The sequence below is a fragment of the Pongo abelii genome, chromosome 12, assembly GCF_028885655.2.
Source record: "Pongo abelii isolate AG06213 chromosome 12, NHGRI_mPonAbe1-v2.0_pri, whole genome shotgun sequence".
Classification (NCBI taxonomy): domain Eukaryota; kingdom Metazoa; phylum Chordata; class Mammalia; order Primates; family Hominidae; genus Pongo; species Pongo abelii.
This window is the reverse complement of record NC_071997.2, coordinates 62,290,334-62,314,607: the sequence shown is the minus strand read 5'-3', so window position 1 is coordinate 62,314,607 and position 24,274 is coordinate 62,290,334. Positions and strand designations below refer to the sequence as shown.

Genomic DNA, 24,274 nt, shown 5'->3' with positions numbered 1-24,274 from the left:
AAATCCAGAGTCATGATTGGCCTGGATTTGGAACCATGCCCACGTCAACTGCTATTCTCTGACCACAGTCATGTGTCCTCCAAGGGACTTATCCTATCAGAATCTGGTCTGAGAGTGAGGAAGGATGTGGTCCCCAAAAGGAAAATCAAAGTGTTCTTACCTAAGAATGGAGACTGCATGCTGGGCAGTCAAAGCCCACTGATCTCTATCGTCCTCAAAGTTCGGAATTACAGTGGATGTTAAGACTATGAGATAAATTCTTCTATCAACCAGGTCCTCCTCCCTAAGGAATGAGCAAGAGTGTTTTGTTCAGTGTGGCACTAGCTGCATTCACTCTGGTCCTCCCTCAGCTGCTCAGACATCTTGGCTTAGGATAGTGATTGGAGTTAATATTTGCTTAAGACCAAGTGTGGTGGCTCACAATTATAATCTCAGCATTTTGGGAGGCTAACACAGGAGGGTTGCTTGAGCACCAGAAGTTCGAGATCAGCCTAAGCAACCTGGCGAGACTTGGTCTCTACCAAAAAAAAAAAAAAAAAAAGATCTGGGCATGGTGGTATGCACCTGTAGTCTCAGCTACTCAAGAGGCTGAGGCAGGAGGATTACTTGAGCCCAGGAGGTCAAGGCTACAGTAAGCCATGATTGCACTACTGCACTTCAGCCTGGGTGACAGAGTGAGATCCTATCTCAAAAAAATTTATTTTGCTTAGGTCCTTGCTCAGAGCAGTCTTCAAGTCCCAAGACTTTGTGTAAGACTTTGCCCAACCTCTTTACCCCTAATGATATATCCTACTCAGCAATGGTGTGGCTGAGGAGGCTGCAGCTCTCCAACCTTTTTAACTAGCATCCTCAGGTTCTGTGTAACTCATAAGGAGGGAAGAGTATAAAAAAGTCCTTTGTTGGGAAGTTTGCTGTCCCCCTTTGGAGTCTGAAGAGAGAGAGGAATAACATGATGGTTCCTGAAGCATACACAGAGCAGGATCTTGGGGACCACTGTTAAACACTGTATGAGTTACACAGCACTACAGCAATCAGATATCAGCTACAACTACCCTGTCCTTGGGCATGTTTTAAAAACTCCCTGAACCTCCCTATCCCAAGTTCTATGAGAAGTCCAATGGCCTTCCCAGAATTTCTGCAAATCCCAGGAGCTAATGCTCTTCATAGTCCCTTTGGCTCTGACTCCATTTCTTGCTGGACTTCTTATCTCACTCACTTCTCACCTCCTGAGGCGGATCTCTTCCTCTGCTCTAAGCTGTCCCAGATATAGGACTCAGTCCCCCTTTTCCATGCTTTATCAAACAGAAAACACACACACACACACACACATATGCACTCACTCAAAACACTGTGTGCCCATCAGACTTTCCTGAAGGTATGAAAAGACTGAGGGGTTACTACCACACTGCTTGGCCCCTTTATCCTCTTCAAATGCTTCTCACACTGTGTTTGTGTATTGGGGCGGGAGAGAAATCCCCCTTACATTATTCAGAACAACTTAGCTCTCCACTCCCTTTTCTCTGACTTCCAATGACCCATAGCTGGAGTCACCCATAGTATGAACCATCCACTCCAGGTTCTACCCTTTCTACCCTTGATCAGCACCGAGAAACAAAAAGCAGTTTTGAACTTTCACTCACCACTACCATTCTGTAGTGGTAAAGGGAATGGAATAATTTTTTCCCCTATGAATATGAATTAAGCCACCCCTCTTTAGAAGAACTGGCCACAGCCATTTTTTGTTTTAAATAAATTTCTATTATCTCTCTATATATAAACTCTCCAGCTCTAAGTAAAGCCTATGTAACAAGTCTGAAACAATTCTCATACACTCATTGGCAGTCTTCTGACACTGAGAATGTGATTACGGAAAGCAATGCTGGACGAGCACGGTGGCTCAAGCCTGTAATCCCAGCACTTTGGGAGGCCGAGGCGGGCAGATCGCGAGGTCAGGAGATCGAGACCATCCTGGCTAACACGGTGAAACCCCGTCTCTACTAAAAATACAAAAAATTAGCCGGGCGAGGTGGTGGGCGCCTGTAGTCCCAGCTACGCGGGAGGCTGAGGCAGGAGAATGGTGTGAACCCCAGGGGGCGGAGCCTGCAGTGAGCCGAGATTGCGCCACTGCACTCCAGCCTGGGCGACAGCGAGACTCCATCTCAAAAAAAAAAAAAGGAAAGCAATGCTTCTGTCCCCTAAGACACTGGCTATCTTTTATTTATTCACATGTTTTTTGAGACGGAGTTTCACTCTTGTTGCCCAGGCTGGAGTGCAATGGCGTGATCTCAGCTCACTGCAACCCCTGCCTCCCGGATTCAAGCGATTCTCCAAGCCTCAGCCTCCCAAGTAGCTGGGACTACAGGCATGCGCCACCACACCCAGCTAATTTTTGTATTTTTAGTAGACATGGGATTTCACCATGTTGGCCAGGCTGGTCTTGAACTCCTGACCTCAAGGGATCCACCTGCCTTGGCCTCCTAAAGTGCTGGGATTATAAACGTGAGCCACCGTGCCTGGCCAACACTATCTTTAAAAGGGAAAGGACTTGCTGTCCCTGTGCCACCTTATGATAGAATCCCTGTTGTTTCTAGGGTGTAGCTTTGAAGCCTCAAATCCCAGTGAAATAGGCAGAATTAGAGTGAGCTTAAAGTACTCCACTCACCTAGGTTGATGGGGGTCTGAGACCAAGATTAAAACCAGCTGAGGGGCCTCTCCAAGAGAGAGGCAAGGACAAATGCGAGGGACAGGTTTCCTCCAATGACCAAGGCCAGCTCTAAACCTTGCCTTTCTGGGCCACTCAGGTTTATCTTCCCTTTTCAAGGAGATGAAGCAAGCAAGGCCTCCTATGCAGAGGCCCCAGCCCCTCCAACTGCGACAAAGGCAGGGGTGGAGAGGCTCTTGCATGGCTGTACATACCAAAAGTGAGCAAATCCTAGGAAAAAAGAATCCTGAACTTTGAATTCCATTATTCATCATACCAAAAAGTGCAACTGCAGACATCATGGCCCAGCAGCCTCCCTCAGGAATCCTTTTAGGCTAGGTACAGTGGCTTATGCCTGTAAACCCAGCTCTTTGGGAGGCCAAGGCAGGAGGACTGCTTGAGCCCAGGAGTTGGGAGACCAATCAGAGCAACACGGTGAGACCTCGTCTCTATAGAAGATTTTAAAATTAGCTTAGTTGGGCATGGTGTTGTGCACCTGGAATCCTGGCTACTCTGGAGGCTGAGGCAAGCGGATCACAAGAGCCTGGAAGGTTGAGGCTGCAGTGAGCCGTGAGCATACCACTGCAATCCAGCCTGGACGAGAGAACAAGAAAGACCATGTCTCAAAAAAATAAAAATAAAAATGAAAATAAAAATTAAGATTTTTAAAAAAGGAATCCTTTTAGTCCCTGGGAACAGAAGCGTAGTGAGAGTTCTCTAAATCTTTTCCAAGGGCTAGAATTTATAATACAAGATTAAACTAAAAAAAAGAGGAAGGTGAGGATGCGAGGATGGGGAATAAGTCTTTTATCTTACATAAAAGAAAAGCAAAGGTTAACATTTCATTCATTAAGATTATAATTAGAAAAACACAGCCTTGTCCAGGTGTGGTGGCTCACGCCTGTAATCCCAGCACTTTGGGAGGCAGAGGCGGGTGGGTCACCTGAGGAGTTCCAAGACCAGTCTGGCCAACATGGCAAAACTCTGTCTCTACTAAAAATACAAAAAATCAGCCAGGGGTGGTGGTGGGTGCCCGTAATCCCAGCTACTCGGGAGGCTGAGGCAGGAGAATCACTTGAACCTGGGATGCAGAGGTTGCAGTAAGCCAAGACTGCACCATTGCACTCCAGCCTGGGTGACAGAGCAAGACTCTGTCTCAAAAAAAAAAAAAAAAAGAAAGAAAAACACAGCCTTAAATTGTAACCTAAAGGCACCCACAAATAAAATTTAAAACAGGGGCCAGGCACAGTGGCTCACACCTGTAATCCCAGCACTTTGGGAGGCCGAGGAGGGAGGATCACTTGAGGTCAAGAGTTTGAGACCAGCCTGGCCAACAATGGTGAAACCCCATCTCTACTAAAAATACAAAATTAGCCAGGCGTAGTGGCAGGCACCTGTAATCCCAGATACACGGGAGGCTGAGGCAGGAGAATCACTTGAACTCGGGAGGCGGAGGTTGCAGTGAGCTGAGATTGCACCATTGCACTCCACCTGGGCGACAAGAGCAAAACTCCATCTCGAAAAAAGAAAAAAAAAAAAAAGTTAAAATTTAAAACAGGTTATATGCTTTTGTTTTTTTTTTTTTTTTTTTTTTGAGAGAGTCTTGCTCTGTCGCCTAGGCTGGAGTGCAGTCATATGATCTCAGCTCACTGCAACCTCTGCCTGCTAGGATCAAGCTATCCTCCCACCTCAGTTGGCTCAGTAGTAGAAACAGAGTCTCTCTTTATTGCCCAGGCTGGTCTTGAACTCCTGAGCTCAAAAGATCCACCCACCTCAGCCTCCCAAAGTGCTGGCATTACAGGGATAAGCCACTATGCCCAGCCCAATATACACATTCTAAATCAAATAATTATAAAATTTTTTTTTAAATAAATGGGTGCCAGACAAGGTGGCTAATGTCTGTAACCGCAACACTTTGGGATGCTGAGGTAGAAGAACTGATTGAGTTCAAGACCAGCATGAGCAACATAGTGTGACCTCATCTCTACTAAAAATAAAAATAAATTAGCCAGACATCATGACGTGAGCCTGTAGTCCCAGCTACTCAGGAAGCTGAGGCGGGAAGATCACTTGAGCCTGGGAGATCAAGGCTGCAGTGAGCTATGATTGAACCACTGCACTCCAGCCTGGGATACAGAGGAAGACCCTATCTCAATCAATCAATCAATGTATCCATCAATGGGGACCATGCACGGTGGCTCATGCCTGTAATCCCAAATCGTGAGATTACACTTTGAGAGGCAGAGATGGGAGGATCGCTTGAAGCCAGTAGTTGGAGGCTGCAGTGTGCTATGATGGCACCACTGTACTCCAGCCTGAATGAAAAAGCAAGATGTTGTCTCTAAAAAGAAATTTAAGCCAGGCGCTGTGGCTCAGGCCTGTAATCCCAGCACTTTGGGAGGCCAAGGTGGGTGGATCACTTGCAGTCAGCAGTTTGAGACCAGCCTGGCCAACATGGAGAAACCCCATCTCTACTAAAAATACAAAAATTAGCCGGGCTTGGTGGCACATGCCTGTAGTTCTAGCTACTCGGGAGGCTGAGGCTGGAGAATCACTTGAACCCAGGAAGCAGAAGTTGAGCCGAGATCACACCATTGTCCTCCAGGCTGGGCGACAGCAAGACTCCATCTCAAAAAATAAAATTAAATTTAAAAATAAAAAACAAATGAGAACATTCTATCCATATTTTTCCTCACTCGCCTTTTTCACTGATACAGAAACCTACTTCCATCTTTTAACAGCCACATGGTATTTCATACTACCCCTACTTGTAGATATTTACCACTGCAATAAACATTCTTGTCTAGAGAACTCTGTGCTCACGGGTAAGCACTTCTTTGTATCTGCCCGTTTTCTACCAAGGTTTGTCTTTTTCTTATTGATTTGTATAAACTCTTTATAGATATTAGCCTATACTGTCTATTATATATATCACAAAAATTTTCTCCCAACCTATTGGCTGTCTTCTAACTTTGTTTATAATGACTTTTGCCAGGTAGAAGTTTCTCATTTTTATGTAGCAAAACCCATTACAAACTATTTAAAAGTACAGAGACGGCCAGGTGGGATGGCTCATACCTGTAATCCCAGCACTTTGGGAGCCTGAGGTGGGTGGATCACCTGAGGTCAGGAGTTCAAGACCAGCCTGGTCAACATAGTGAAACCCCATCTCTACTAAAAATACAAAAATTAGCTGGGTGTGGCGGTGAACACCTGTAGTCCCAGCTACTTGGGAGGCTAAGGCAGGAGAATCGCTTGAACCTGGGAGGTGGAGGTTGTGGTGAGCCGAGATTTGTGCCACTGCACTCCAGCCTTCGTGACAGAGTGAGACTCCCTCTCAAAGAAAAAAAAAAAAAAAAAGTACAGAGACAGGAGCAGTGCACCCCAAGCTCTGATCCAAACAGCCTCTTTTGCTTAGGTTCCTGTGGTGAAATGGCTGGTTAGGCAATTATTTTCTGAGCTGTTCACATCTGGTTTTATAGCCAGAGTGGTAGTAAAAATGGGTAAAGGTAAAAACAGGCAAAAAGAATTGTGAAGATTTTAATGTATTTGTTTGAGTTATTTGGAAGTTGCTTTTTAAATGTTTGGGGTCATGAACTAACAATGTTGAAAGAATCCTGAACCACTGAAAATTCAAAAACATCTTTGTGAACAATTATCTGAGTATTTCCAGACTCTTTCAAACTATGTGGACTTTTTAGGGCATTTTCTGCTGTCACTGTGAAGCAGATGACTGAACACAGCTCAAGAAAAATAAATTTCAGACCCCAAAGGAACAGAAAGGCTCAAGAGTCCATTGACTCCTAGAGTTCTAAGCAAGAAACCTTTTTAAAAGCTTCCATTCAGCCTCTCATAGATGATTAGCATTGGCTCAGGCTCAATCTGATCCTAAACAGTTAAAAAATCCTGGCAGCCAAATGGGATTTTGTCCGCAAGAGGGCCACAGGCTTTTCCCCCAAGAGTTCATGGCGCCTGTTACCTGCAAAGGAAGGTCCAGGACTTTGTGGAGCTTGTCCTACTTGGCCAGAACACCCCAGGCCCCATTAAGACTCTACATTATTTAGACAGGCAGTACAGAAAGCAAGCCTGAAAGGTGGTCCTAGCCATCTTCCCTCTAGCTGAAACTTGATACTCATTTAACTTGTTTTCTGGAAAATTAAAGTCATGCCATGAAATCATTTCTCAGGACCTAGCAATACTAGAAGAAACCCTGGAGTTCGGGGCTCCAGTGAACTAAGATTGTGCCAAGCCTGGGAGACACAGCAACACCCTGTTCAAAAAAAAAAAAACACCCCACAAGGAGGAGAAACAGACATTCGCCTCAATGCTACTTTTTTTTTTTTTTTTTTTTTTTTTTTTTTTGAGATGGAGTCTTGTTCTGTCATTCAGGTTGGAGTGCAGTGGTGCAATCTCGGCTCACTGCAACCTCCACCTCCTGGGTTCAAGTGATTTGCCTGCCTCAGCTGGGATTATAGGCGCCAGCCATCACACCTGGCTAATTTATGTATTTTTAGTAGAGACAGGGTTTCACCATGTTGGCCAGGCTGGTCTCGAATTCCTGACCTCAAGTGATCTGCCCACCTCAGCCTCCCAAAGTGTTGGGATGACAGGCGTAGGCCACCACGCCCAGCCTCGGTGCTACTCTGAAGCCATTATTCCTACAAAAAAATCCTTCCTTTGCTGAGGCTCATGCCAAACAACTACACACTTCCTCACTGCTATCATCTGCAGACCTTCTGGTCATCAAGGACTTTGGCCTCTGAGGCACAGTATGCCTTTCCACCTCAAGTCAGACCCTTTGCCTGGTCGTGGCCTTCTATATTTCCACCTCTCCTTGTTTTTACTTCTACAGCTTCTGTTCTTCAACTTCATTGGGATTTCCAGCCCCTTGACAGCCCCACTCCCTGTCATATGCCACCTATCACTCCTCTCCTGGGTTCATTTCTTTCTCTAGCCAGCTAGAGGCCAACCACTCTCCTACCAATAACCTAGACCCCCTTATTCCACGTCTTCCATTTGCCCCACAAAACACAGCTACTATCTGAACACAAATGTCCTCCTTTGTTTTAATCCCAAGTTGCTTTGTGCTGCTAAAGCAACCATGAGTCATAGGGCTACTTCCTCTAAAATTCATCATCTCCAATGTTAGCTGGGTCTTCAGTACAGCTCAGGTGTCCTCCTACAGCAGCTTTTAAAAACCATACCACTCTGCCCACTCCCAGCAGATGACCTCAACTTTTGCCCACAGAAAACAAAGCCCAAAAGAAGAAAACTCCTACTTTCTGTCTCCCAGAATCTTACCAAATCCCTCTGCCCAATTACATCCCTTGCCCCATCAAATGAAATTTAAAAGTGCCTAAAAGGGCCTGGTATGATGGCACATGTCTGTAGTCCCAGTTACTTGGGAGGCCAAGGCAGGACGACTGTTTGAGCCCAGGACTCTGAAGACAGTCTGGGCAACATAGTAAGACCCTGTCACTAAAAAATATCAATAAATTTAAATCTTTAAAAAAATGCTCGGCCAGGTGCAGTGGCTGTCACCTATAATCCCAGCACTTTAGGAGGCCAAGATGGGAGAACTGTTTGAGCTCAGAAGTTCAAGACCAGGCTGGGCGCAGTGGCTCACGCCTGTAATCCCAACATTTTGGGAGGCTGAGGCAAGTCGATCACCTGAGGTCAGGAGTTCGAGACCAGCCTGGCCAACACGGTGAAACTCTGTCTCTACTAAAAAACAAAAATTGGCCAGGCATGGTGGCATGCACCTGTAGTCCCAGCTACTCAGGAGGCTGAGGTGGGAGAATCGCTTGAACCCAGGAGGCAGAGGTTGCAGTGAGCCGAGATGGTGCCACTGCATTCCAGCCTGGGCGACAGAGTGAGACTTCATCTCTACTAAAAATTTTTAAAATGGCCGGGTGCAGTGGCTCATGCATGTAATCTTAGCACTTTGGGAGGCTGAGGCAGGCAGATTACTTGAGCTCAGGAGTTCATGACTAGCCTGGGCAACATGGAAAAACCCTATCTCTACAAAAAATACAAAAACTTGGTTGGGCATGGTGGTGCATGCCTGTAGCCCCAGCTACTCAGGAGACTGAAGCAGGAGGATCACTTGAGCCCAGGAGATGGAGGCTGCAGTGAGCTATAATTGCACTACTGCACTCCAGCTTGAGCAACAGAGACCTTGTTTAAAAAAAAAAAAAATGTTGAGCAGAGTGTTGGCAAAAGGTAGGAAAGCAATAAAGGGTGCTTTACTGCACCCGGCCAATAATTTTTAATACTATGAATGATAATAGATTTTCCTTTGTATTAATGCTACCTCTGACCATAGTATAAGCATAACTGCTTATTCTTTAAAACAATCCTGTTTTCACAAAACTCACCTAGTTCTCTAGATCCAAAAGCTGGAAACAATCTCTCCCCCCTCTGAATTCCCACAGATTAGGTGGTGGTAATGATGTTAATCTCAGTGGTAGCCCTGTCTTTTGTTCACCTCAAGTTTAATCTCTCTGCCAGTACTCAGGATGCAGTAACCCCTTCTCCCCAGGGGCCTTGCTCAACAATTTTTATTTCTATTTTCAATTAATTATTATTTATTTTAGAGACGAGGTCTCACTCTGTGGCCCAGGCTGGAGTACAGTGGCATGATCACAGCTGACGGCAGTCTCGACCTCCCAGGATCAAGCGATCCTCCCACCTCAGTCTCCCAAGTAACTGGGACTACAGGTGCATGCCACCATGCCTGGCTAATTTTTTAATTTTTTTGTGGAGACAGGGTCTCATCATGTTGCCCAGGCTGTTCCCAAATTCCTGGGCTCAAGTGATCCTCCACTTCAGCCCCTCAAAGTGTTTATTTATTTTTCCTATCTTCAACTTCTCCCTCTCATCTAGCTCTTTCTCCACAGCAAAAGGACATGCTTGGGTCTCAAAATGTAAATCAATAGCCCTCTCTACATCCCATGTCTTCCTTTCACTAACTTTTCTCACTTTACAGACAAGCTTCTTGAAAGTACGGCTTCCCTGACTGGGTCCACATCCTTGCTTCCCATTCACTAGCTACAGAGCTACCATCCAGCAAAAGAGTGAATTCCTCTTACTTGCCAAAGGTTCTGCTCTTTGGAAAATGGCTTAGTGATTATTAAAGAAGCACAATGAAAAGAAGTATACTGTATTGCTATTAACTGAGTTTTAATAATATTAATGAGATTTTTTTTTTTGAGACAGTTTTCCTCTGTCACCCAAGTTGGAGTGCACTGGCGCAATCTCAGCTCACTGCAACCTCTGCCTCCTGCCTCCAAGTGGCTGGGATTACAGGCACACACCACCATGCCTGGCTAATTTTTGTATTTTTAGTAGAGATGGGGTTTCGCCATGTTGGCCAGGCTGGTCTCGATCTCCTGACCTCAGGTGATTCACCTGCCTCCGCCTCCCAAAGTGCTGGATTACAGGCGTGAGCCACCACATCCAGCCAATAATTTTTAATACTATGAATGATAATAGATTCTCCTTTGAATTAATGCTACCTCTGACCATAGTATAAGCAAAACTGTTTAAAGCGTTCTTTAAAACAATCTTGTTTTCACAAAACTCACCTAGCTCTCTAGATCCAAAAGCTGGAAACAATCTCTCCTGCCTCTGAATTCCCACAGATTAGTCTATATCTGTCACATCCTAACACTCTATCTACAATTAAAATTATTTTTATACTGAACAAAAGTTCCTCAAAAGCAGGCTCAATTCAAGTTATCACAGAACTCTCTGCAGTTAATAAATATTTGAAAATGAATAAATGGACTTTTATAAGCACCTGCTATAGGAGGGCTAATTTTAATTATAAATCAGTCTAATCAACTCATTAAACCAGGCCACCTGAAAAACCTCCACTGTCATTTTGCTAACTTAATGTTAGTTTTCCTTACGTATTGAAGCTAATAAAGTTGCATTCACTCATTCATATCCTATAATTTAGGCTTTCACTCATTGAAACATGCCTTGAAAAGTCTCAAATACTGACACTCATGATATTGTGTCATTCTGGTTTCAGTCTGGAAGAACTAAGGTAAGCGAGTGAGGTCGGCATTACCCAGTCTGAAGCGAATGAGCAGGGCATTCCTATGGGAGGAATGCATTTGCCTCCTCCCTCACCCAAAAAATACCCTGAGAAATGCTCCTCCAAGATTGAGACTTTCTCTCAGGCATGCCTGCTCCCCTCTGCTTCAATTCTTTTCATATAAGCTAAGTGTCAGCTCCCCATCATGGGCATGGCTTTGCCACTAGCTGGACCTTCCTAGATTTGCTCATTTCTGAAACAAGAAAATTTGCCTTGGGAACCTCAAGCGTTTTTTTGTTTTGTTTTGTTTTGTTTTTTTAATAGAGAAGGGGTCTCACTATGTTGCTGGAGCTGGTCTCCAAGTTCTGGGCTCAAGTGATCCTCCTGCCTCAGCCTCCCAAAGTACTGGGATAATAGGTGTGAGCCACTGCACCCAACCCCTCAAACTTTTTTTCATGCTGATATTTTGCGAATAATCATAGATTATTTACCCATTTGAAAATCAGATTACAGGCTGGGCGCGGTGGCTCATGCCTATAATCCCAGCACTTTGGGAGGCCGAGGCGGACAGAACACCTGAGGTCAGGAGTTCAAGACTAGCCTGGCCAACATGGTGAAACCCCCGTCTCTATTAAAAATACAAAAAATTAGCCAGGCGTGGTGGCGCATGCCTGTAGTCCCAGCTACTCGGGAGGCTGAGGCAGGAGAATCACTTGAACCTGGGAGGTGGACGTTGCAGTGAGCAGGGATCGCACCACTGCACTTGAGCCTGGGCGACAGAGCGAGACTTTGTCTCAAAAAAAAAAAAAAAAAAAGAAAATCAGATTTTATTTTGAAAAGCAGGTCCAATACTTAAAGAACCTGATGGGAAATCCTTTTGTGGTATGATACCACTGCCCACAGACACCTCCATTATAACTGTGAGATCATCTATATGAGACCAACAATTCTCCCAAGGCAGGATGTGGCGGTTGTTGTCAGGAGCTTCTTCCAAAGCACTAACATTCCTGCCCCCACAGACCCTCTGAAGAAGGTAGTCTCTTCTAATCCTTACCCAGGCAGAATTATGGGCTTGGAGTTGGTGTGCTAAGGGTAAAAAGGTGGCCAAGAATACTCACCAGGAAACACAGGCAGGGCCAGGTGACAGGCCCCAGTCCCCAGTCCCTCTGGAGCCAGAACCAGCACCTCCCAGTTTGCTTTACCCTTGTAGAGACTGTAATTTCCAGCAGGGCTAAAAATCACAAATGGCATACAGCCAGAGGGCAGGGCCAGGCTGTGTAAGCAAAAACCAGAGATGTGCCAGAGAAGTTCCGGATTTAGAACCCAAGCAATGAGAAGGAAGGGAGGTGAAGAGCCTCCTACAGTGGACCTATAAAGTAGGGGCCCTCTTTGGGCGAGATCCAGGTTGCCAGTAGGAAATCTCCCACCTCCATGAGCCTCCTCAATTGTTCCAGGGACTCTCAGCAGCCTGATCTTTTAGGAGGAGAGATCCAGTGACTGGGACTTAAGTGATACCAGCTTACCAGTTCTGAAAACACTCCTCTGTGGAATTATCAGCTAGTAGAGCAGAAAAGTCCTATGGTGCCTTCATTTCCTCCCTCTCACTATAAAATCTGAGCAATATGATTTGTTCCTAAACAACCCAGCAAAACTACAGTGTGAGGCTTGGGAAGACTGGTTTCACGCAGCTCAACATGCCTCAAGGAAAAAGATTCCACTAGTTCTTCACTCACTCACTCATTTACTCGACCATCATTTTCTGACTGCCCACAATGCACCAAGCACTGAGGTGCAAGATGCCTTGCAGGATTCTTAGCAGACACCAGTCTAGCAATTGCAGGAAAATTTCTGTTAACACTGACCCTGTTGATTCTGAACTCCTCATATGAGATAATTACATTTTGTGTTTATGCTATCTGAATGAGTCAGTTAAATAATTTAATCCCATAAGTATGACTGCCAGTTGGAAAACTGAAATGACTTAAGGGACTCTCGATTTTCTACTCATTAAAGCAGCTCCTCTCAGGATCTCTATCAGCTAGCAAATACATAAGTGGAGGTACCATGGAATTCCAAAAATAAACCTAATGACTTCACAAAATTTTTTTTTTTTTTCATTTAACTAACTCAAGCACTTCTGTCACTGGTCTAAGTCAATATGCTTTTACTGTATTACTTTCAAAGAAATGAAGCCAGAATTCAATAAAGAAATGAGAAATGAACTTTGAGGCTGAATATCCGAGTTTGAATCCTAATTCTGCATTTTCAGATATTCAGCCTCAAAGTTCATTTCTCATTTCTCCACTCCCTGTCTCTTAGAGATGAATTTTCCAAGGGGGGGCAGACAGAGCAAAAGCTGCAGCCTGGAGCTAGGAGCAGTGAAGAGGTGGGCAGAAGAAGAGACACCCTGTTACTTGAACATGGTGGGTGGGCTGAAACCGGACAAAATTATTTTACCTTGGTGGGCTTGGTAATGAAGAGCCATTGTAGGCTCTTGAGCAGATAGTGGTGATAAAAGCAGTGATCAGGGCAGGTTTTATGGTGTAGCATGCAAAATGAATGAAGTAGAAAATGAGATTAGAGAAACCAGTTAGTAAGCTGTAATGGCAATACAAGTCTGAAATAATAAGGTAGCAACTAGGGTGGGTGGTGGGGTTATAAAGAAATGGATCAATCTAAAGACACTTTATAGAATAAGCGCTGATTTGACAGTCTCTCAGGCAGGAAGAGGAGAACAGAGTAACAAGTCACTGATAATGCCAAGGTGTTTGTCTACACCAAAATTGGAAGTGTACATATAAACAAAAAACAAAAAAAAAGTAATAATCTAAAACACACAGGATTCTGTTACCTAAGTCACTATAGTGTCACTTTCTAAAGTAATTTTTATTTTTTTCCGAGACAGGGACTCACTCTGTCACCCAGGCTGGAGTGCAGTGGCACGATCATGGCTCACTGCAGCCTCGAACTCCTAGGCTCAAGGGATCCTCCCACCTCAGCCTCCCAAAGTGCTGGGATTACAGGTGTGAGCCACTGAGCCCGGCCTAAAGTAATTTTTAAATGCTGTTGTGGCTGTTGTTTATGATTACTGCCCACTCCTACCTCTCCCCAGTCTCTACTCTTCAGGTTCTAATTGAGACCACACACTCCTCTCCAGTGTCTCTCAAGGAGATTTCTGGCAGGAAGGGAAGAACCAAAATACCACCTCCCCTCCAAGCCTGTCAAAGGTGCCAAATCTAGGGAGTCTCCACTCCCACCTATTGCTTCTACTTTAGAAGTAATTTTTTTCTCTAAATGGAAATCTCCAGCCTATAGAACATTTCCTCTTGGATGTACCTCTAGCTCTTCAAATTCAACTCCAGGAAACAAATTCATCTTACCCTTCTAGAGGAGCGGCTCCCCTTTCCAGTTAGCCCCATTTCCATCACGATAGGTAACCTTCCAATTTTGGTGCAGACGAACACCTTGGCATTATCAGTGACTTGTTACTGTTCTCCTCAAACTCCTGAGCTCAAGCAATCTGCCTGCCTCAACTTCCCAAAGTGCTGGGATTACAGGCATGAGTCTTGCTCTGTCACTCAGGCTGGGGCGCACTGGCGTGATCTCAGCTCACTGCAACCTCCGCCTACTGTGTTCAGGCTGTTCTCGTGCCTCAGCCTCCTGAGCTACTGCTGGGACTACAGATGTGCACTACCACTCCTGGCTAATTTATTTTTGTAAAAACCTCCCAAAGTGTTGGGATTACAGGCATGAGGTACTGCACCTGGCTGAAATAGCCTTTTTCTATATGTTTTGTTAGTCACATTTGAATTTATTCTTCTATGACTTTAGCCCATTTTTTGTGGTATTTGTTTTTTTTTCTATTAATGTGTAAAAGCTCTGTGTACATTAGAGATATGTTGAAAATTGTTTTTAACCAGTTTGTCATCTACTTTTGCTTATGCTGTTACTTTTTTTTTTTAGCTAATTCATCACACATTTTCCTTTATAGTTTCTGCCTTTAGTGCCATACTTCAAAAAAAAATTATCTTCTAGTACATTTATTACTTTAGTTTTTATGTAAAAACTTGTAATCCATTTAGAATTAATTTTGCTATATGGTGACAGAAATTTTTTTTCTTGTCAGCCAGCTGTCCTGTATCACTTGTCCTAACCTAACACTATCCTTTCCTGCTGAAACCTAGGTCTGTTTCTGGATTTTCTAATCTATTCTGAGCTCTCCTCCTTGACAAGAATCCTTCTGCCCAGTTGGACTAGTTTTTCATTTGTCCACAACAGGTTTTATGAAGGTTGCTGCTTTTATTGTTGCCTTTACCTAGAATATCCTCCTATTTTTCCTCCATAGATCCTTCAATGTAAAACCATTATGCAGGTAAGCAGTAAGTGCTATTCAAAACAAGAAATACCTTCAAAAGAGGGAAGATAATGGAAAAGTAAACATCAGAGGGTCTACATATTATTCTTTGTGTAGCTAAAGAAATGCATGAAGGCTGGGCAGAGTGGCTCATGCTTGCATTCCCAACACTTTGGGAGGCCAAGAAAGTTGAATCGCTTGAGGCCTGTGGCCAGTTCGAGACCAGCCTGGGCAACATACCAAGACCCTGTCACTAAAAAACAAAAAAAAATAGTAGCCAGGTGTGGTGGTAATCACCTATAGTGCTAGCTACTACTCAGGAGGCTAAGGTGGGAGGATTGCCTGAGGCCAAGAGTTTGAGGTTACAATGAGCTATGACCACATCATAGCACTTCACTCCAGCCTTGGCAACAGAACAAAACCATGTCTCAAGGAAAAAAAAAAAAAAAAAACGCGTATGAAACTCTTTATTCCCCCTTGGTAGGCTCTGGACACACAGACGTGAACCCAGAAGTGATCTGAGGAGGAAGAGTTTGAGAGAGTTAAATTGCTTGTAAAATAGAATGAGAGAAGTATTTGGAGTTCTAGTGGTAATATGCTAAGGAGAGTTTGCAGAGGAGAGAAAGATAAGATTATAAAAGACCAAGGCCAGCTGGGTGAGGTGGCTCACGCCTGTAACCCCAGCACTTTGGGAAGCCGAGGTGGGCGGATCACCTGAGGTTGGGAGTTCGAGACCAGCCTGACCAACATGGAGAAACCCCGTCTCTACTAAAAATACAAAAATTAGCCAGGCATAGTGGCACATGCCTGTAATCCCAGCTACTTGGGAGGCTGAGGTAGGAGAATCACTTGAACCTGTGAGGCAAAGGTTGCAGTGAGCCGAAATCGTGCCATTGCACTCCAGCCAGGGCAACAAGAGCAAAACTCCATCTCAAAAAAAAAAAAAAAAAAAAAAAAAAACAAGGCCAACATATGTGAGTGATATGAATAATGACAAATCCCTAGTGGAGGGGTGGGCAAAAGTACTCTGAGGAACAGGAACAACCAGTATTAGAATTCAAGTTGCTTACTTTGTTGCAATGTTGAATTCTCTCCATTATCCCAAACCTTTGATAAAGTCTGCAACGCATATAAAGGCTTTAGCTGGGAGTTCTACATCTATATCAATGTGGATGGAAACAAGGTCAGTGTACTTGATCTAGTAAACCATCCATAACCTAAACAAATTCAATGGAAGCAAGAGCTCAAAATCAGAGCTCCTGGGAATTTGAAGAAATCTGAAGAAGGAATCAGAACAACTTGCTGTAAGTTGAAGAATGCCATTTTGAGCCAAAACTTTAAGGAGAAGGATGACTCCAGAAGGCTGATGGGTTATACTAGGATGCTCAATCCTTAGATGCCTAAACCAGATTACATGAGGTTCCACAGTGATTTACAGAAACAGCCTGCAGGAAAGGTGCCAATTACTCTGCTTGCACAAGAAACAAACTGAGGATCATATGCCCCACCTCTTCTCCATTCTGCATGCTCCTAAAGAGGTCTTCTGGCCCCTACTGCACCTAAGGGTGGCCTTAGTCAACTCTCAAGTTTTCTCCCAAGGTTCTAGCCCTCAGATGCTTCCTCTCCAGAACTTCCGTTTTACTTAGAGTCTGAATCACAGCTTAACCCTTAATTGTTCTTGAATAAGAAAGGAAAGAACCACATCCTGAACATCTTACATTACAACCGGAGCCTATTAAATTCTCAGTGGGGGAATAGAGAAACAGTAATGCAAAAGCATGTTAACAAATGATCCTAGACAATGATGCTCCTGAATCAAGGAAGTAAGGAGGAGAAGGAGGAGGTTTGGAATGGGGAAAGAGAATGGTGTGACGAATATAATTTGGCTTGAGACATGTTAAGATGCTTAAGAGCTATCCAGGTTACAATGCCAATAGTGTTTGGCTATTATGAGTAAGAAACTCAGAAGAGAGAGAAATCTAGGTGGAGGATGATGGTATTAAAGTACTTGATGTATTAGTGGTAGCTGAACCAATAAATATAGATGGCATCATCTAGAGACAGTATATAGACGGAGTAGAGACAGTTGGACATAGTGGCACCCAACTATGTGATCTCAGCTACTCAGGGAGGCTGAGACAGGAAGATTGCTTGAGCTCAGGAGTTTGAGGCTGCAGTGAACTGTGATCACACCACCGCACTCTAGCCTGAGTGACAGAGCAAGACTTTGTCTCTTTATTTTTTTAATTTTTATTTATTTTGAGATGGAGTCTTGCTCTGTTGCCCAGGCCGGAGTGCAATGGCGTGATCTCAGCTCACTGCAACCTAAGACTTTCCCTAACAGCCTTCCTAAAGCTGTTAACAAGTTTTCCACAGTTAAAAGTCAATTAATACTTAGCAAATACCAGCTGGGCATGGTGGCTCACACCTGTAATCCCAGCACTTTGGGAGGCCAAGGCGAGTGGATCACGAGGTCAAAGTTCAAGACCAGACTGGCCAAGATGGTGAAACTTTGTCTTTACTAAAAGTACAAAAATTAGCCAGGCGCAGTGGCAGGCACCTGTAATCCGAGCTACTCGGGAGGCTGAGGCAGGAGAATCACTTGAACCCAGGAGGCAGAGGTTTCAGTGAGCCGAGATCACGCCACTGTATTCCAGCCTGGGTGACAGAGTGAGACTCCCACTCAAAACTAAACTAAACTGAACTAAACTAAAATAATGTGGCAAATACCTGTAGACTGACCAAAGAAACTACAAGCTCTATTTAAGATCTTTGAATGCCCATTTCAAGCCCTCTTCCCACTTTCCTATAAGCGAGCTGACTCCCTGGTCTTCAGTTAAAACCACAGTCTTTCAGAAGAAGTGGCAAAAATGGACAAACGTCATAGGCTAAGGCCCCAAGGGTGGGGCCTGTGTATGGAGAATGCTGGTTACTGGATGTTCAAAGAACATACCTAAGGACATGGTCCATCCCTATCTAAGGTCATGGTCAAAGCTGAGCCTTTCCATCTAGTTTGTTTTATGATTAGCTAAACCAACTATCTGAGATCAGCCAACTAATGATCTCACTCACGACAATAAAGACACATACATGAGGGTCTCAAGAGGACCTAGTAATTTCTTCATCAGAAGTCTTAGAGATTTCTTTCAGGTGGTCTTTCCCTAGCTGTGCTGGCTGTGCTGTTTGGGAATGGCATGCAGGGGAAGTAATTGGCTTGCTCTTTAGTTACTAGTTATGCCAACTTCAATTTCTGGTACTTGGTCACCCACCCAGCCAGATTTAAATGGTGACCCACCTGTAACACCGCCCTGCCTACAGAGCATGAGCTTATCTCCATTCAAGGATTGAAAAAAAATTATAGTCTGGACTGCCTACAAGATATAGAAATTTAATAGGGAAAGGAGAAAATTTATGTCCTACTCATTCCATAAAAATGAGCTACATCCCATTTGGCACTGATCTCCATGTGTAACATCAAAATCCTGAACATGCAGTTAAACTTGAGACTGATGCTGAGATGAATATAGTCCCAGAGTAGAAGGAAGGGTGCTCAGGAGCACTCTAGAGAAATTCTGACAGAGGTCCAACCTAGGGAAGAGAGCCTCAGAGAAGCCCTCCTATCTTGTATCCAGAAGCCAGTGACGGCCATGGCCATGATGGTACCATTGCATTTACCACTTCCTTTTCCATTGGGAAGAAGAGGATTCAAAGTGGAAAAAAGAATGCAGAATTCTTCCTTCCTCCCTATTTTAGAGTTCCACTGCGGATTAGAGCTATCCTTATGCAGACACACAGGAAACAGTAATTATTACCTTCATCTGGAATTTCAGATGAAGGTAATAGTAACATTATCTTCATCTGGAATTACTCTATTTGATGTCCATTCCTTTGGGATAAAGATTCACTCTTTCCAAAACTGTATTCCACCAAACATATATTCTGTAAGATTTTAATAAATATTCCTTCAAAAAAAATGGATCTCTAGTTAAATACGTTTGAAAAATGTTATATATTCTATTTCCCTTTTGGGAGTTTTACAATGCATATTAAAAGCTCTCTTTGAGGTGGAGGCAGCTGGACAGCTAACATGAAATCCAGGGCAGGAGCTCAACAAAGCTAAGAGCCTTGTTCCAGAAGGCAGTGGGACAGACTAGCATGACATCTAATTAGCCCAAAGAGCATTAGGCGAAGTTCAAGGTGGTCAACACAGGGAGACCTGTGCATGGACAGAACTCTACCTACTAAAGCCTAGATGCAAGAAAAGGCTCTAGTATCGATAAGTGACCTGGCCAGGGAAAGTGTGGAAAAGTCCCTGGTGAGGGACTGACAGCAGGGCTTTAGTCCTGGACAGGGTTAGGAAGTCCAGGCAGAGGAACAAGACAAACCTTGTACTTCTAGGTAAAAGCCAAAATAAAGGTGAGATGGAGGGAAAGCAGAAACTGATAGGCAGAGAGCTGTCATTCATGGCATAGAACACATGCCCAGGAGTTCCCTACTGGAGACACTGGCTCTAATAGCCTAGTGATCAGCAGATCCTGCTTTCCACTAGACCTTGTGTATGAGGCTGCAGGGGTTGAGGGGAGAGGAAACGGTGTAGGATGTTCAGAAATCTCAAGTAGTGCTGATTCCATTAAGGTAGCAGGTACAGACTTTGCCAAACTTTGGGGGATAGGAAGGACAGGCCATTCCTAGGCTGCCCACTAGAGAAATGTGTCCAAAAAAATTAGCTAGAACCCAAGAGGCCTCAGTGAAGCCAAAAGTCTGGATCAAAAATAAAGTGCTCTAGACTTAGGATAGGAATATGGACAGTGAAATTGAACCTCTGGGTGGAGGCATCTATAAACCCAATTGTAAGGATCTCAGAAAGGCACTGAGATTTGAGTTACCTCTGTAAAATACGCCCTTGGGGGAGAAAACACTGTGAAAATTCTAATCATAAAGGCAGTTAAGAGAACACTGGTGAATGAAAGATGATGCCAAGTTAATCAGGAAGGGTCTCTCTTTGGAAGAACTCAGGCCAAAAAAGTTGTATGCCTTCTTTGGGAGGCCAAGACAGGAGTATCACCTGAGGTCAGGAGTTCAAGACCAGCCTGGCCAACATGGTGAAACCCCATCTCTACTAAAAATACAAAAATTACCTGGGCGTGGTGGTGTGCGCCTCTAATCCCAGCTACTTGGGACACTAAGGCAGAAGAATCACTTGAACCTAGGAGGCGGAAGTTGCAGTGAGCCAAGATTGCTCTACTGCACTCCAGCCTGGGTGGCAGAGTGAGACTCTGTCTCATTAAAAAAAAAAAAAAAAAAAAGTTGTATGTCTTAATCACAGGGACTATCTTTGCAGCTTCTGGATCAGCTATTTTGGCTCCACAAAATTAGTGGACAAGGGGGAACTGCACCTTTGCGTGGATACTCCAAGTGCTTTGTCATGGCTTTTGGCATGGCTTATTTTGCTTTCTGGTAAAGCTCTTAGCATAGCTCATTGGGAAATTGAGACCAGAAGTTGTCCGTGACCACCAGCCACGAAGGAAATGCCCTGCCCTTGTTGCCACTGGTGGCCTCTTTTGCGCCACCATTTTGCATCATTTCTCGGAAGCTGTGCCTCCCCCCTTCTAAGATCTGTGACAGTCTTGTCTGAGTACATCACAGTAAACCACAGACCCAAAGGTCCAGCACTCCTGGTTACATTATAGCTGTCAGCTGCTCTCCAGACAACACTGTGCCTCCATCCGAACATGCTGGTGGGCTATCTACTCAGCACACCCTCTTTTGGGGTCATGGGCCTCCATAACCAGCACGCTCAGCTGCTTGTCTTTTCTCAGACAAAACTGTGAAGGAAACCAAGTATTTCTTTAGGGACCCAGCATCTCTCTTCAAGGCCTTTATCTCAAACTCATTGGTGTCTCCTTCCTGTCCCTACACCTAGCGGCACAGTGCCTTCTCCTCTCTATCCCTTCCTCAGTCTGGTTCTCAGAAATCAATCTTATAAACTCATTCACACTTCCAGTTAACATGACCAAGATGTTCCACAATCAAAACCCTTCCTGGAGTCTCTTCATTTTTAACAGGGTCTCAAAGATTTAAATCAAGAAAAAGAAATTTCAGTTGTGGGATTCCAAGCAATAGCAAACAGCTAGGGCAAGTTTTTGAGGGGCAGGACACATTCTTGGTCCCCTGAAATTATACCACTTGACTGACCAGCTCTCTTTATTCCATCACCTGACACCTTCAAGCCATCTCTTCTGCTAGCCCAGGGGCCAGTATCCCTGGATGTGTGCCAGCACCCACTGCTATCTGGTCTCCCTTGGAAAAGGAAAAAAAGAGAGACACCTAATTTTTTTTTTTTTTTTTTTTTTCTGAGACAGAGTTTCACTCTTGTTGCCCAGGCTAGAGTGCAATGACACGATCTGGGCTCACGGTAACCACCGCCTCCCGGATTCAGGTGATTCTCCTGCCACAGCCTCCCAAGTGGCTGGGATCACAGGCATGAGCCACCACACCCAGCTAATTTTGTATTTTTAGTACAGACGGGGTTTCTCCGTGTTGGTCAGGCTGGTCTCAAACTCTCAACCTCAGGTGATCCGCCCACCTCGGCCTCCCAAGTGCTGGGATTACAAGCATGAGCCACCACGCCTGGCCGAGACACCTTTTATTTACTCAGTAATCATTCACTGCAGTAGTCACACAACAGGTGCCACCAGCTCCAGTACATGCAGTGAGGATACACCACACCCTCACCTCTGGCCCCATCACACCTGTGAGCCACATCAACAGATTTTATGTAGATGATAGGACAGAGCCACTTATGCAGTAAACCAATTACCAGTGGTGTTTTGACACGTGTGGCCTACACTGTGATGAACAAAGGCTTTTTGAAATCCTCACCTACAGCCAATTGGTATCTTTCCCACATATGTTGCCGCAGCATCTCTATATATAGAATCTAGTATTCTATAAACAGAATGTTCTGGCTAAACACGTCCCAACAAGCAAAATCGCGAGGTGGGTAAAGATGGCATCTCATCACCCTTCTTTCTCCTACCCTCCTTTCCTAAATCTCACCAGGGACAGAAAAGCTCTGTGAAAACAGCATGGGCTTTGGCGTTGTACAGACTTGAGGAGAAATAAATCCTAGCTCAGCCTTTTTATTAGCTGTGTGACCTTGGGCAAGTTACATAACTTCTTTGACTTTCAGCTTGCCCATGTGCAAAAAATGGGAATACTTTATTGGTTTGTATTATAATTAAATAATGTATGAAAGCGTCTAATACATGCCTGGCTCTCAAGGGACACAAGTTTCTGTTATCCATCTAAATTATCATGTACCTGGTATCCTCAAGCTATCAAAGCCAAGGTGTGTGCCCCACACAAATATTCCTCTCCTTTCCTAAACCCTATTGAAGTTGCCATCCCCTCTAAGAGCTGATCTAATCACACTGTTAAAAGGAATGCAATTCTGATGAAATGAACTCAAGTAAAACATAAACAACATTGCTGGGTTTCTATATTAACTCTGGGGGGGGGGGGGGGGTTCTGCATTTAAAAAAGAAGCCTGGTTGGGAGGCCGAGATGTGTGGATCACTTGAGGTCAGGAGTTCGAGACAGCCTGGCCAACATGGTGAAACCCTGACTCTACTAAAAACACAAAAATTAGCCAGGCATGGTGGCACGCACCTATAATTCCAGCTACTTGGGAGGCTGAGGTGAGAGAATTGTTTAAACCCAGAGGCAGAGGTTGCAGTAAGCCGAGATCACACCACTGCACTCCAATCTGGGCAATAGAGCGAGACTCTAAAAAAGAAGCCTGGAAATTCGAATGAGAGGCAGGACGTGTAATGGTGAGGCTCTCCTAAAGGACAGGAGACCAGTGTTCACCTTTTCCCCTGCAAGCACAGCCTCTTTCACTCCCTCTGCAGAAGATGAGAAACCAATCAGAGCTACACAACATCAGCTCAGATTGCTGAATATCACACCTCAAATCAACAACAGGTCCAGAATAGAATTTGGAGCCTTGGCTACCCCTCCTGCTCTAGTCAGCACATGTCACTTCCTTACCCAGGAAGATGTGGTGTTTTTTTTTTTGTTTTTTGTTTTTTCCCTAGGAGGTTTCCAACATTATTTTAAACTCTTTGGACTCAAGCAACAGGATCTGACTATGGTCACAGCCTTGAAACAGTGTGTAGGAGGCCTGGACCTTACTTCTAGCATCACACCTTTCTTTAAATGGTCTCAACAAGGCCCAGATTAATACAGGTGGTAGAATGGACCTATGTCTTGACTTGTCTCTTAGTGATCCAGGAAGGAGGATCACAGAGAAATTTCTAGGCTTTCCACATACAGGATCACAGAAGCAGATTATTAAGGCTAAAATCAGCCTAAGTACAATCACCTGACACATGTGCTATGCTGACTATAAATCACAATTCAGCATGGGAGTTATTATTATTAGGTACTCTTTGGCAGTATGCATGTTCTCCTTTGACTTTCCTGGCAAGACCCTAGGGAGCCAAGGGCACTAGCTCAGGCTGGGGTCTGAGAAGCCAAACACCCCTGGGGGAGGGAGGGTGGTGGAAAAGGCTGGCTGGCAGCTTCAGCAAGTGGTATAAAGGGGAACTGAAGGTGAAGTCTAGGGTGAGGGAAGGACTGGTCCACGCAGGATTACTCAACAGCATGTGCTCAGGGAACTGGCAAAACAAGAACAACAACAACAAATATTTTAAGTTACTTTATATTTATGAAAGTGGTAACCATGGTAAAAATCAGAATTTTGCTGCATTTTCTTTATATTTTGCTAGGTTTCTTTATACTTGTTTTGCATTTACACTGTTTTTAAAATACATACGGAGGGATGAAAGTATGAGGAACATCATAATTTTTCTATTGCTTAAGACTATTAAACAAATTCTTAATCTGGCCCCTGACTTCAGGAAGAAGCAAGGAAAACCAAGAGTTTGAACTTTCCAGGTCAATATTCATTTCTTCATTCAATAAATATTCTTGAGGTGTTAGTAAGCATCAGGCCTTTGCTCAGTCCTGGGATACAGCAGCAAACAAAAGAGATGTGGTTCCTGGAGTTCAGTTTAGTGCGAGTGGGTAAGAACAAGAACAGGATCTAAAGCCAAAGGTCTATATTGGAAAACAGGCAAGATTCCACAGCCAGCAATTAAATGCCAACAGA

The 24,274-nt window shown here is 44.3% G+C and overlaps 1 protein-coding gene across 33 annotated transcripts in view; it reads right to left on the bottom strand.

Annotated features, from left to right (window-relative positions):
* Positions 1 to 24,274, bottom strand: part of ASPRV1 (aspartic peptidase retroviral like 1) — a 133,258-nt gene that overhangs the window by 71,306 nt on the left and 37,678 nt on the right. For 25 of the 33 annotated variants that reach the window (XM_063713639.1, XM_063713645.1, XM_063713622.1 and 22 more), the window contains one exon: positions 161 to 279. The exons of 3 other annotated variants lie outside the window; for them this stretch is intronic. The gene's annotated coding sequence lies outside the window, so the exon portion shown is untranslated. Of the gene's footprint in view, positions 1 to 160; positions 284 to 24,274 lie in introns of all 33 variants that reach the window. 5 more of the 33 variants (XM_054548095.1, XM_063713626.1, XM_063713629.1 and 2 more) reach the window with 1 other exon arrangement.